The sequence below is a fragment of the Lepus europaeus genome, chromosome Y (genome assembly GCF_033115175.1).
Source record: "Lepus europaeus isolate LE1 chromosome Y, mLepTim1.pri, whole genome shotgun sequence".
Taxonomy (NCBI): Eukaryota; Metazoa; Chordata; class Mammalia; order Lagomorpha; family Leporidae; genus Lepus; species Lepus europaeus.
In genome coordinates, this window is record NC_084851.1 from 5,824,977 (window position 1) to 5,840,219 (window position 15,243).

At 39.6% G+C, this 15,243-nt stretch overlaps 1 pseudogene; it reads left to right on the forward strand.

Moving 5' to 3' along the window:
- The first annotated feature begins 676 nt into the window (after positions 1-676).
- Positions 677-14,691, forward strand: LOC133754002 (nuclear receptor subfamily 2 group C member 2-like; annotated as a pseudogene).
- Positions 14,692-15,243: the final 552 nt, after the last annotated feature.

The following is a 15,243-nucleotide window of genomic DNA, read 5'->3' on the forward strand; positions in this document are numbered from 1 at the left end:
TGTTAGTTGAATTGTCCTAATAATTTCATGATGTATATGCACAGGGGACTCCAAAAGGTATGTGAAAAATGGATTAAAAGATAATCTGAATTTTCCATAAACTTTTGAAATTCCAGTCATGTATCAAAATATCAGGTTTCACACCTTCAATAAACAGAAATTTTGTCAATCATACTCAGTTAATCTTGAAAAATTACCCTGCTAAAATAGAAATTAAAATTAATTTAGGAATCTAAGTAATACCTTCTGTCTTCGGGATTAGAAAGGCTATCATGGAACAGACATCTTTTTTTACAACATTCATAAATGTTACCAAAGTTTCTATTTTGAAAATTCAAACACAGATGATAGCCTGTTAAGGGAATGTGTACGTGATAAAACGACATTCAAGTATCAAACCACAGTGTCCTCCTGCCCCACTAAAACCTGCACCAAAAGCCTTGAGCCAAATTAAACAGTTTTGATTTTAACTTCCCTAGTCTAAAACACTGATATCAGACTCCTAAAGAGAGCTATGCTGAGAGGTCAGAGTTTGCGAAATGAGACCTTGCGCCTGACATAAACAGAAAACTAGAGCGAATAAGGTCATCCCTGGGATGAAAAGAGGAACTGAGGACCCCATAGAGGACAGCTCCACGTGCATGCACCATCCCACCCCCAGCATGGATTCTCCCAAATGACCACTCATCCCCACCGCACAATCAGGGACGATGGGCGACTGCTGCCACACGGCTGCCCAGAGATGGCTCCCAGACTGACAAGTCTCTGTGAGGAAGGGACAGGAAGCCTGGAGTCCAGTACCAGTCCAGCCCTACACCGTGGATCAGTGGGGGGGGGTGAAAGAAGTGAGGTGCTAGCAGTGACATGAGGCCCAGGGACAACCCCTGGGAGCCCTGGGAGTCCTTCCAGGCAGAACATCAACTTCTGCCAACCCTGCTTCCCCTCCCCGCACTCCCTGTCCCACACACTCACCTCTGCCAGGCGTCCTGCGTGAAGGAAGATCAGAAAACAGAACGGATGCTCCTTACCTTCTCGGGTTCTCATCTGTGAAAACTCCTCACTGGACCTCTCTCCACTGAAAAACTGGAAGGCTACTGTGACGTCAGGATCCCGCGTGATTAAGTATTGTTTACGCAAGCACCCCTGATTGGACAGTTTGGTAGCCAAGGGCACGCACTATGTAATAAAGAACGGAGCCAATCAGCACCCTCCACAGCACAGACGTGCATTTCAGGGATCACAGGGTAGAAAAGTAGGGGCCAGTCCTAGGTTAGTTCTGACACTGAGTCCTCACATCACCTGCCAACAGAGGAGGGGTTTTGACCTCCGGGTCCTGCCACCTGCTGGGCCCTCCTGCCTCCCTGGTCCCTGTTCCTGAGAGGATCCTGCCTGTGGGTCACAGCAGCCTACTTCATTCAGGTCAGTTAAAATTTAGGGGCTGTGTATTTTCTGAGCCTTTCCTTTTCGTGATATATAAGTGGCTCGTTTTTCTTTTAATTCATTTTTAATTTAATTTTAAGAATATTTAAAGATATTGAATATTTTCATCCTTTTTTCCATTTCTCTTGCAGACTTCTTCTAGGCTATTGCCCTTTAATATTATTTTCTATTCTTGCTGTACTTAATAATCTAGTGGATTTCATATATTTAATGTATTACTTATATATTGCTCTTTCTAGTACTTTTATTTATCCCTTGTATTTGATTTTAGATTTCATGGTTCATCTCTGTATATAGACAACATCCAATGAATGTATTCATATTTTATTACTTAGAAGTTGATCTTTGCACCTTATAGTTTCTTCTTACTGTCTTATTTTTCTTACTGCTCCTGCACTAGAAAGTTGAAGAGAGATAGAGCAGGTATCATTGTCCAGGTTTACTTCCAGGAGAGGGAAAATACCGTGATCCTGTATTATTAGTTGCATTGTTTGTTGTAAGTTCCTTTCAGTCTTGATCAGGGTAATGCAGTCACTGGCTTTTATTTTTCAGTGTTCTGCTAGCAGTTTTATTTTTTCTACTAGATGCTGAGCCTTATTAAATGTTTTACAGCATGCAATCCAAATGATCATGTGGTTTTTATTCTTGTAATTTTTTGTCTTCCTAGATGACTGAGAACATTAGCCACTGTTTCAATTTTTATTATATCTTGCTTGCTATTGATATGCTTTCTTATGTGGTTTCATTTATTACATTATTACTTTGCTTAGTATACCTCTAGCTCAGTTTATGGAATGGATGCTATTTAAAAAAACTTAATTTTTTATTTCATGTCCTGGTCCACTTGCTTCATCATCAATGAAATTCTGGTTTTCCAAAGGAAATTTAAAAATGTTCTCTGCTTATTTCTACTGTGGCTAGATCTGGAAAATGTGGATCTGTTTTATCTTACTTAAAAGTTTGGAGGATTTTGTAAGTAGGGACCTGAAATTTTTATTGTGTGAGCATTGTTTTTTGGTTGGTTGGTTGGTATTTTTGAAATGATTCAACTTACTGCATTTATATAGGAGTTTCCCTATTTTATGTTATACTTGTGTTTTGGAAATTTGATTTTCAAAATATGGTGAATTTTGATCTCGGTAGTCAAATTTTTTCTTTTAAGAATTTCACACATTAACCCCAGTATCTTGGTGAAGGCTATGCCCTATAAAGAAGGATGATTCTGTACTAATTACTGAAATTGGTGATTTGTGCTACTTTTCTCTCTGTTTTACTAATTGTCATAATGGTTTGTTAACTTTATTTACATTTTTCTTTAAAAAAATCATTCACTCCTCATTTATGTGTGGTATTTTAATGGCATTTCATAGATGTCTCCTTTTATAATTTCTTACCTTTATTCAATACTTTCAGTTTTTTCTTTTTGATTCTTGACAAGGAAGCTATAATGATTGCCTTTCATTGTTTTATTCTAACATAATCATCAAGGGCTATAAATTATCTTTAAGCACTGGTTTATTTGTATCTTATTTATTCCTTCATGTGTTTCCAAACCCAATATATGTAAGGCCTGTCTGGCCGGTGTCGTGGCTCACTTGGCTAGTCCTCTGCCTGTGGCACTGGCACCCCAGTTCTAGTCCTGGTTGGAGTGCTGGATTCTTTCCCGGTTGTTTCAGTTCTCTGCTGTGGCCTGGGAGGGCAGTGGAGGATGATCCAAGTGCTTGGGCCCTGCGCATGCGTGGGAGACCAGGTGGAGGCACCTGGCTCCTGGTTTCAGATTGCCACAGTGTGCTGGCTGTGGCAGCCATTTGGGGGGTGAGCCAATGGAAGGAAGACCTTTCTCTCTGTCTCTGTTTCTCTCACTAAATCTGCCTATCAAAAAGAAAAAAAAAGGCCTGTCTGCTATATGTGTCTCAATTTTTGTTCCTGAAATCCATCTATTTTAATTGGTGAATTAGTGCTTCAACCATTAGAGACTCATTCTTCACACTTGTGCTCCCAGGTAATCACAACCCCTCAACTACCCTTTCCATGTGGGCAAAAGGGCTGTAGCCTCTCAAAATATAACACATCCGTATTGAGCCATGTCCCTCCTGCTTTTTTTAGAGGAGCCAATAAACTTTCCCAGAAATTTGATGGTAGACATTTCATTAGGTACTACTGACTATCCCTGCATTGTCAACTTATAAATCACTATTTCATAACAAATGTAATTGCTCTGATTTTTACTTTTTTGGATTTTTTTTGCTTTGGTTTGTTTTTTACTTTACGGGGCTACCTGTTAATTGCTAACTTGTATTGAAAATGAGATTTATATATCTGAATTTTCTATAATTCACTCCACATTCTGGAGTGAGCTGAATGTCAAAACTATATTCATAGAACATATTTCAATAAGGAGGTGCAAACTAAAACTTTGTGTAAAAATTGTTTATGTTTTTAAAGAGCTCTGGAGAAAAAATTAAAAGCTGTAATGTGACAGGCCCTAGCACAGGGGAAAATAGGTTGAAAGACATCACTAATTGGTAATATTTAATATTAAAGCATAATAATGGGGTAACTTTAAAGAAGCTAGGGCAAGAACATTTAAGACAAACAATAAAGTTAAAGATCTTAATTAGAGGAAGGAAAATGTGGTTATATAATCAAAAGATAGAAGATGATTTAGCTGGCGCATAAAGAAAATATTAAACACAGTGGCTATGGTTAATAATAATGTATTGTATTCTCCAAAATAGTTGAAAAATAGATTTAAGGACTACTACCTCTTAAAAATGTGTGAGGTGACATGTGTATTAATTAACTTTTTTTGGCCATTCCACAATGTGTACATCTTGCAAAACAATGTAGACAATGATACTTTAAAAATTTCATGTAAAATGGAATTAAGAGATTACTTTTGTTGAAAAATAATTGAATCTATGTATAGATTTTTTATTTATTTTTTATTTCATAAATGTGAATTTATAAAGTGCAACTTTCATATTGTTGTGGCTCCCCCCCCAACCTCCCTCCCTCCCATGGCCCTCCCCTCTCCCTCTCCAATCCCACCCTTTATCGAGTTTCATTTTCAATTACCTTCATATACTGAAGATCAACTTAGTATATACTAAGCAAGGATTTCAATAGGGTGCATTCACACAACCGCACAAGGTATAGGGTATTGCTCGACTAGTAGTGTTTTTAAGTTTCATAGTAAAACACATTAAGGACAGACATCCTATGTGGAGAGCATGCAACCAGTGACTTCCTTTATTGATTTAACAATTGGCACTCTTATTTATGACGTCACCAATCACCTGAGACTCTTGCTATGAGCTGTCTAGGATATGGAAGTCCCTTGAGTTCACCGACTCTGAACTTGTTTAGTCAAGGCCGTGTCACAGTGGAGGTTCCTTCCTCCCTTCAGAGAAAGGTGCCTCTCTCCTTGATGGCCTGTTCCTTCTGCTGGGGTCTTGTTTACCAGGATCTTTCATTTAGTGTCATGGCTTTCCATGCCTGTGAGACTCTCATGGACTTTAAAAAAATGGGCCAAGGACCTTAACAGACATCTTTCCAAAGAGGAAATCCAAATGGCCAACAGACACATGAAAAAATGCTCAGGATCCCTAGCCATCAGGGAAATGCAGATCAAAACCACAATGAGGTTTTACCTCACCCCGGTTAGATTGGCTTACATACAGAAATCAACCAACAACAGATGCTGGCAAGGATGTGGGGAAAAAGGGACACTAATCCACTGTTGGTGGGAATGCAAACTGGGAAAGCCACTACGGAAGACAGTTTGGAGAGTCCTCAGAAACCTGAATATAGCACCACCACAGGACCCGGCCATCCCACTCCTTGGAATTTACGCAGATGGAGTTAAAGGGGAGAAAAAAAGAGCCATTTGCACCTCGATATTTGTTGCAGCCAAATTCACAATAGCTAAGACATGGAATCAACCTAAATGTCCATCAATGGATGACTGGATAAACAAACTATGGGATATGTACTCTATGGAACACTATACAGCAGTAAAAAACAATGAAATCTGGGCATTTACAACAAAATGGAGGAAGCTGGAAAACATCATGCTGAGTGAAATAAGCCAGTCCAAAAGGGACAAATGTCATATGTTCTCCCTGATTGATGGCAACTAAACGAGCATCTAAAATGATACCCATTGAAGTGAAATGGACACTATGAGAGACAATGACATGATCAGCCCTTGTCTTGACTGTTGAGGAACAACTTACTATTTTATTCCTTTTAGTATTTTTGATGTTGTTGTTGTTGTTGCTAAGTGAAATGGACACTATGTATAGATTTTTATAATACACATTTTCTATTAGTTTTTACAGATCCCTTATATACACAGATTTCAAATTTTCTTCCAACAAAATAAATTTAGCTTTGAGTTCTACCCCTCAATCTTTGTGAAATACATAATCAAGGAATATATTATGTATATATTTTAAGTTTTAATTGAAATGTAATTTTATCATTTTCAAATGAATAAATAATAAAAACAAAATGAGAATCTACTGGTGGATTTTAAGCATGGTGATCTTTTTTGTCTCTGATGTTTTCTTGAGATCACATATTTTGTTGAGAGTGAACAGTAGGGTAAGATCCCGTTAGGAGAATAATTTTCTTGAGTGCACCATCATGAATTAACCTAATCCTATTCTGATGGAGATTTGAATGTTGGCCTCCATTTTTGTCCCATTTATTTGTTGACTTATTGCTATTACAAGTAAGACTCTGAGGGACAGCCTGTGCAGATGTTGGTGTTTTTTTGTTTCCTTAGAATAATCTCCTAGAAATGAAATTACTAGCTCAAATAGCACAAGCCCTCTAATCTTTTATCACACAAGACTTCTATTCTTGGGAGTCATGGTGACTGACCTGTGGCTATTTGAGAAAAGGTCAAGTAGTAGTCATTGTTATGGAAGCATTGATCCTGCCTTCCTGAGCTTTGATTAGGAATCATTGCTTGAGCATTACTAATAGTCCCAGCTTCTCTTCAGTAGAATGTGACTACAATAATGCAAAAGTCAATTTAGAATTATAAAAGAAGTATTTTGTGAAGCCTAAAGATAGGACTAGGAAAGAGTTAGTGTAATTAATTGGGAAGTTGGTTAAATGGCTGTTGGGAGTGGAAATTTATGATATCCAACTAAACTCATACACTTGGTAACAAGGGGGAAAACACAGTGATACAACATAAATAGCAGTTTGTCATCATTTTATCAGTTGAGAAGTTTCTATGTATTTTTTGAGTAAGGCAGTCAGACTTAGAAAGGTGGAACATTTAGCTGAATTTGAATTTCACTTAAACAATGTGAATATTAATATAACTATGTTCCACACAATATTAGGGTATCCTGGTTTTTATCTAGCAGACTGTGCCTGTAGCAACACAATACTGCACCTATACACTGCCTTCCACTCAAACATATTTACCTAGAACATATAAAGATTTAGCTTTAAAATTCTTCCTCTTTGAATAATATTTGATAGATAAAATAAAATACTCAAGTATAATCTAAGAGAATCCAGTTGGGATTGGGTACAGCTGACCACTGTCTCTAACAATTCAGTTAAATAGAAACCTGCATTATGGCATAGTGGGTAAAGCTGACACCAGCAATGCCTGCACCCCATACAGTGACAGTTTGTGTCCTGGTGCCTTCACTTCTGATCTAGATCCTTGTTAATGGCCTGGGAAAAGCAGCAGATAATGGCCTGATGCTTGGGTTGCCAACACCCACATGGGAGACCTGAAAGAAGCTCCTGGTTTTGGTCTGGCCCACCTTGGACATTGTAGAGAGTGGTAGCTCTGACCTCCAGCTAAACAAATAAATCTAAAAAAAAATCAGTGAAATGTTAACGGGAATGTTGACCTTGTTTGTTCCCAGGACATGCCTGTAATGTGGGAAATTGAAGTAAGCATTGCTCATTAAATAGATAGAAATTCATTGCTAAATAACAATAAATACCATTAATTCATGAAATTAGGTAACTATGCTACACAAAGAATGTTCTACTGTTGAAAAAAGTCATAGTATATTTGCATAATGAAATCTGGGATATTAGTCTTTAGAGAATTCATGGAATATATGTATTATAGAAAAACTATACATGGGGAGGCTGCTGCTGGGGAGAACACTTGTCCTCCTCCTCCTCCCAGCACTCTGGCAGCAGAGGTGGCTGCACCAGGGTCAGGAACTCTGACATTTCACTTACAAAAACAACAACAGATCCCTCCTTCCCTGTGACCCCAGTGGCACCCCTGGGTCTACTCCAGGTGGTGCCCCAGGCCTACTCCCCAGGCCCACCCCCTCCACTACAGTGTTGCCTCTCTCCTGTGGCCCCACAAGCCCATAGTCTCAGGCTTCTGCCATCCGACTCAGAGAGCCCAGTCTTGCTGCTCTGGGTCCTCTCTGCCAAGGGATGCCTGCTGCCTACATGGGACCTGCTTCCAGGCCACACTGGTGCCAAATCCTGAGGTTCTGTAATGATCTTGCTTTATCTTGGCTACAAATATGGAGGTACTGGTTCATCACAGAGTGGGGACCCACAAGTGGTTGAATTACCACCTACTCAGACTTCTCTGCCAGAATCTCCAAGTGATGGCCGGCCCCTCCCTGTGCATCTAGATCATTACACCAACTCTGCTGGTAGCCTCTCCTCAGCACATTCAGAGTGTGACTGACCAGCTGACAGGACAGATGACACAGATAGTCACAGCAGTGGATGCCTCTGGATCCCCCAAAGAGCAGCTCATCCTCACTGGTCCAGATGGAGCAGGAACTGGGACGGTGATCCTGGCTTTCCTGGAGACATCCAGCATGAAGCAGCTCATCTTCAATACCTGAGACAACCTTGTTTTTGGCAGGATCCAGATGGCCACGGCTTCTGCTGCTATGGAGCAATTGCTGGGCAAGATGGACCTACAGCAGCTCCAGGTGGTGGAGTATTGTGTGGTCTGTGGTGACAAAGCCTCTGGCCATCACTATGTGGCTGACAGTTGTGAAGGTTGCAAAGGTTTCTTTAAAAGGACCATGCAGAAAAATTTGCCAGAGCAACCAAGACTTTGTCACCAACAAACGTCACTGCAATCACTGTCTGTTTTGCTGGCTGAAAAAAAATTTGGATATGGGTGTGAAAATGGAATCTGTGCATTGTGAACAGAAGCTCATTGATATGCAGTGGGAGAACCAAATGTGCTGCTTCACCTGAGAAAATCTATATCCAGAAGGACCTGAGAAGTCCTCCAATAGTCACAAAATATTTGTGGCAGACAAAGATGGAGCAAGGGATGCTTCTGAATATCTAGCAGCCTTTCATACATCAGGATGGCACAGTTCTCTTAGCCATGGCTCCACAGCAGAAACAAGCCAGGGAGCTCTGGGCACACTAGCAAACATAGTGACCTCCCTTGTCAAGTGAATCCTTGAACAATGTTGACACATCAGAAAACCAACTAGAGGACCAGTCTGCAAGTGAGATTACATGGGCCTTTGATACTTTATCTAAAGTACTTAATACCACAGACAACTCCTGGCCTCCAGGCCTGGTCAAAGACATAGACACCAGTGGAAAGGGGAGCACCCATGTCACCAGCAGAGACCAGTCAACACCCATCAATGAGGGTGAAGGCCCTCTCCTTTCAAACACATCCCTTATATTTAAGCTGACAATGCCCATACCAATGTTGAAATCCCAGCAGAGAAAACAGGCCATTAAAGAAGGAGGTAACTTTCTCTGAAGGGATGAGAGAACTTCCACTTTGACTATGGCCTTGTCTAAATAAAATTGAAGTTGACGAACTCAAGAGGCATCCATAGCCTTGGCAACCCATGACAAGAGGCTAGGGTGATTACTGACGCCATAAACAAGACTGTCAACTCTTAAGTCAACAACAGGAGTTACTGTGCACTTACTCCCCATGTAGGATCTCTGTCCTTAATTTGTTGAACTATGTGAATCAACGGTATAACTAGTACTCAAACAGCACTTTACACTTTATGTTTCTGTGTGCAAACTGCTGAAATCTTTACTTAGTATATACTAAGTTGATCTTCTGTATATAAAGAGAATTGAAAATGAATCTTGATGTGAATGGAATGGGAGAGGGAGTGGGAGATGGGATGGTTGTGGGTGGGAGAGAGATTATGGGGGAAAAAGCTTCTATAATCCAAAAGTTGTATTTTGGAAATTTATATTTATTAAATAAATTTAAAAAAGGAAATACCTCAATGTGCAGTACATCTACAAGTCTATTTCCCTCTGGTTCTTCCTCTCCATGCAATGTGCCAGTTCACTACAAGCCTTTCAGACACTTGGTCAGCACTCTAACACAGCCTAGAGTGGGCCTGCTGGAATGACCTCTTCACTCTGGGCCTGGTCCAGTGTGCCCAGGTCACAAGTCTCTCCTGTTGCGTGTTTTCTCAAGCAGCACACCAAGGAGTCTCTGAGAATGTAGAGAAATGATCAAAGGCTCAGATGACAACTCTGGGACTGTCTTCTTGAATTAAGCCATACACTTTATTTTTTAAGCAAGTTATATAAAGCCTAGTACCTGAGGTTTTACAGGGAGGCTTTGTTTTCCACAAAATTGCAACATGCATCAGTAAGAACTTAAGTTGTGGGAGAGGAAACAGATAGAAACATCCACATTAGTAAAAGAGGAGGATGCTGTGTGCTTCTCCCACAGCCAACTTCCTATTTTTCCACACAGCATTCTGTGGAACTAGTACAGAGTTCACTGTGTTTAGTGCCCTTATAATTTCTTCATGGGTCTATAGCCATGTGCAGACACGGAGCCTCAAACTTGTCAACACTGTGGCTATCTTATTCCCCAACATTTCCTCCACTCTTTTTATTTTGTAAATAACACACAGTAAACATTTGGGATTTATGAACACCAAATTATTTTAAGTAGTAGTCACCAAATTCTTTTAAGAAAGATACTTAGAATAATGATAGTAGCACCCCGCAAAGTAAGATTTTCCAGACTTATTTGATGTAAGCCAGTAGTAAAATTATTAGTCAGATGTGTGAACATTAGTAGCATCTACATGCATTTTAGCCAATACATTAATATGTTTTGTCAAATTTACAATCCCTTGCATTTTTGAATACTGTGTCATCCAGACATGTACTGATTAATCGTAGACAGATTATACTTTGATTTATTCCATCATGCTATAGTGAATGCTTAAAAGTAAGAAACATTTAATACAATTATTTGTTACATATGTGTGGCTTTTTTGACTGCCATAGTGGAGGCCATTAAAACATTATAATAAGTATCTATAGTTACATGGCATATATTAATTTTCCAAATTCCAGAAAATGTGTAACATCCATTTGTCAAAGAACATTGTCTTTTAATCCTCTAGGGTAGATAGACATTTGTGGACTTAATGGCAAGAATGGGGAGCATTGTTTGCAAGACAGGATAATAAATTTTGATTGCTGGTTAGGGAGATATGGGAACTGTCACTTCAGCATGGTTGCAGGTTGATGCAGCAACTGATGGTTGAGTTTTTCTAGTTCTAAATATTGGATATTTATCCCAGTAAGTTTTTCTGTAGCCTTATTTAGTCAGCTGTGTCCAGGAAATCCAGAGTGGACTCCGATATGGGAGATGTTAAAAAGGTTTATTATGTGATTGAATTACATTTTGTAGAGAGGTAAGAATAGTTGCAAATGGTGTATTCTTTGGTTTAATATAGAAGTTTCTAAGTATTGTAAAACTTTAGACACATGCATAGTCAGTAAGACATTGACCACTTGGGAACTCATTTGTAAGTTGTGATGATCCCTGAATATTATGCCAAGTCTTATAGGCAAAAATTATTTTATTTAATTTATAACAGGTCATTGTGGCTGTTCCTCTATAAGTACCACGTATATGTAAGATATTGGCCTGGGGAATCTGTGTCTACTCAGTATTTGAGACATAACATGTGTCATGCAGGTAAGGAGAGTGAGCACTTCCAATATGGGTAGTGGGAGTCTATTTTTTTCCCAGAAAATGTTGTATATTAGCTTGCCATATGCGATCATTTTCATGTAGATTTTCTAATTCTTGTTTATTTAAAGGTAGTAGTAGGGTATTGTACTCTATCCCAGCAATAGCTTGACACTGTTTTCTGCCTTCCTTAATAAGAATCATAATCATAGCAAAATAAGGTGGGATGAAATTAGGAGGTACATGAGAGAGATGGATATACTCTATGACTGCTTCTGGATTTTGGCTTATTATTCCCAAAGGTGTTTTTTGGTAGGGGCTACAAGTAATTGTATTTCACTTGTTGGATTGTATCAATGTAGCTCCATTTTACCCAAAATTTTATTTATCAATTGAAATGAATCCTGAGCCTCAGGAATAATCGTTCAAATTAAGGTGGACTCTCCCTCCAATAATTGAAACAAAAGACTCATTTGAACAGTAGTAATGGATGAATATGGTCTACACCAATTAATATGCCCTAGGACCTTTTGTAGCTCATTTAATTTTAATGTTTTAATTAACTCCAAATATGGTTTTATAGATCTTATGGTTGTTAGTAATTATTGTTCCCAAATCTTTTATAGGTTGCTCCTTTGTACTTTTTCTGGTGTTATGTACAGTCCCTGTTTAGACAGCTTGCCCTGAAGGTCACAAAAGGCTTTGTCTAAATAATCCTTACCTGGATGTCCTAGCAATATATCATCCATATAACAGATGGTGAAAACTGGGAGATATCTGCAAAAGAAAGGTTGCATAGCCTTATCAACATAATACTGGCATACAGTAGGACTATTTTTCATTCCATGGAGGAGAACTTCCCACTGATATTGGGGTGAGGAGATACAATTATTTAACGGTTGCACTGGAAATGTGAATCACTCTTTATCTTTAGGATGGGGAGGAATAGAGAAAAAGTGATCTTTTAAGTCCAAAATAATGATATGGTAATGAGCAGGAATAGCAGAAAGGGATGGTGTCATCCTAAAATGGAATCTCTGCATACTTAGCAGGAGCATGAACCAAGTTCACCCCCAAGGCAACTGGAAGACCATAAAAGGGTGTGTAGCCTTGTGTCCTAGTGCAGGAATCCAATGACCATGACCCCTTCCCTCACTGTGATTGCAGACAGCTGTTGTAATTTCTGCTATCATTCAAGCATTAATTGGTACAGGATCAACTGCAACCATTTCTGAAAATGACACAGACCCTTCCACCATATTTTATCTGACCCAAACACTGTACCCAGGTGGCCTCCAGATAAAGACCAAGTCAGTGTTCCTGCCCTCTCCTTTGTGGTGAAAGCTTTCTACTTAGTTGGTGTCTAACAATTTGATTCCTGTAACATCTGATGTTCATTATAAGTAATTTATCAAAAGCTAAAAAGTATGATTTAAAAATTCATGATTATTGTCCCCAGCCATAAAATCTGCTAATGTACTCATACCTTTTTGTCACTTTTTCTTACACATATAAGCATGTGTGTCAGCAGGTTTAGTTACACATTCAGTGTTGTTCAGATTATCCTAAGTGTACAACTTTCATACCCTGCTTCTGTTATTTAAATCTTGTCTGGGTATTTGAAAAAGAAAGTCTCTAAAGGTTCACAGACACCTAAAAGCCCCCAGATTAACAGGTGATTTATAGCTTCATCCATTGACAAGAAAATTAATAAGTGTGTGCATCTTAGAATGGATTCTTCAGAGGGGAATTCCTCATGTCAAAGACACATTTCTTGTTAAAGTGGTGATGTTGCCTTCACAAACTACTGTCTGGCAGGCAGGCCCTGTGCATTCTTGAGCACACTGAACAACACTGGTTCTCACCAGAGTTGGGAAGATGAGAGCATGCCATAGTCTCCTTCGAGCTTTCTTTGTGCCTATTACTGCACTAAGGTTTTCCTATGTGCCCTGTGTTTTTATGAATGCTTACAGTGACCCAGTAACATGACATTGTTCCTCATTTCACCGCTTAGAAACTGAGACTTAGAGAGTTAAGCAACTTACGCCAAGACCTTGGGGTGGAAGAGTGGAGAGGAACCATGAAGTTGGTGCCCAGAGAGCCTGGCACACCTATTTTTTTCTCACATACCCCAGCCCCTCCTTCAGTCCTATCACATCCCAAGTGATTTATGGTCTCTTGCTCTAATGGGCAAATAAACTGATTTCTCAGACAATGAACAGAGAATGGCTCTCAGGCCACTGTGGTCCTTTCCCTCCAGTGTTCTATGATTCTGTCCATGGCCACCTTGCATTTTGCCTGCCCTATAAAAATTATCCTCATCCTGCAATTAGCTATCAAAGACCCACAGCTGCCTCTTTGGCCCTCAGGTTCCAGAGGACTCTTCATCCCATGCTGCCTAGGCATGAAAATTTTTTAGCTAGAAGTAGATTCAAGATCGGAGACACATTGCTTAATATCTCTGTGCATCAGTTTGTTCTGCTGTAAAATAAGACTGGTGAGAACCAATACCCCGCCCATCTTAGGATTCTTACTCTGAGATGCACATGTGATGCACTTAACACAGGTATTAGAATTTGATCAAGGGATGATTACTCCTGCAGTTACCTTACAGTCTGAAATATTCAAGTAATTTTGTAGACAATAGGAGTGGGGGAGGGAAGGTATTTTGGTCACCTTACTGATGCCCAAAGTTTGCAAGATTGGCAGCCCCTATGATGGGGTTATTTTGTACAACTGTGCTCTGCACATTCTAGGTCCATCAGAAAATAATCATTTATTAAGTGAATAACTAAACAAATGAATGGAATGGATAAGTGAATCTACTTTTTGCAATTGAAAATATAGCATGTTTTCTATGACCCCATTCTTCTCCATGCCCTAATTGTATTCCCACTATGTTCAAAATTATTATTTAGTTTTTCAGGCATGTGAGGTCCTACTAATCAGATACCAATCTACTTACTTGTTTTTAACTTTTATTTAATGAATATAAATTTCCAAAGTACAGCTTATGCATTACAATGGCTTCCTCCCCCCAAAACCTCCCTCCCACCCACAATCCTCTCCTTTCCCGCTCCCTCTCCCCTTCTGTCAGAAATCAGTGGGTCCACGACGAGACTGAGATCCGTATAGCAAGCAAGAATCCATGACGTTTATGCGCTTTTCAGCTTTTCTTTATTGCTCTCAGGCGTTCTCTCTCCCGTAAAAGCCCCCTGCTCTTCTCTCCTTCCCCCCTCCTTATATCTCAGGCAGCTACTCTAACATCTTTTTTAGTCATCTAAATTTGACATCCAATCAGCATCTGCAAATCTATGCTTAAGCAAACTTTCCTTAGGGGAACAGATACAAGCTTTAGGTGAAAAACAGGATTCACGACTTTAGTTACTTAAGGGGAACAATGTCAACCCGCTGCAACCACTTTCTCTAAGCAGGCATCTAGCTAAACTTGTTTTCGCAAAAGTTGCTACAGCTGCAAGAAAGCCTAAGGCCAGGATATGTGGGTCAGGCAGTGTGGCCACCCCTGCCTGACTCCCACATCTCCCCTTGTTTTGTATAATAAAAAAAGTGAATGAAGCCGTGCCTGTCTTAGGTGCCCAGGAGCGCGATCTCAAACTTACCCGTCATCGGCAGGTAATCATAAAGCAATTACGCCCTGTCTTAGGTTGTTTGAGCGTCTCCCAGAACTTACCCGTCATTGACTACTGGTCCATCATACTCAGCCAAATGTGAGTTCGCTTATCAGATATAGGGAATTGTCTATCCATGGCCAAAAGCGCTTGCCAAACAAGCGTTGTTTGTCAACAACGTTGCAAACGTTGTTTGCAAACGTTGTT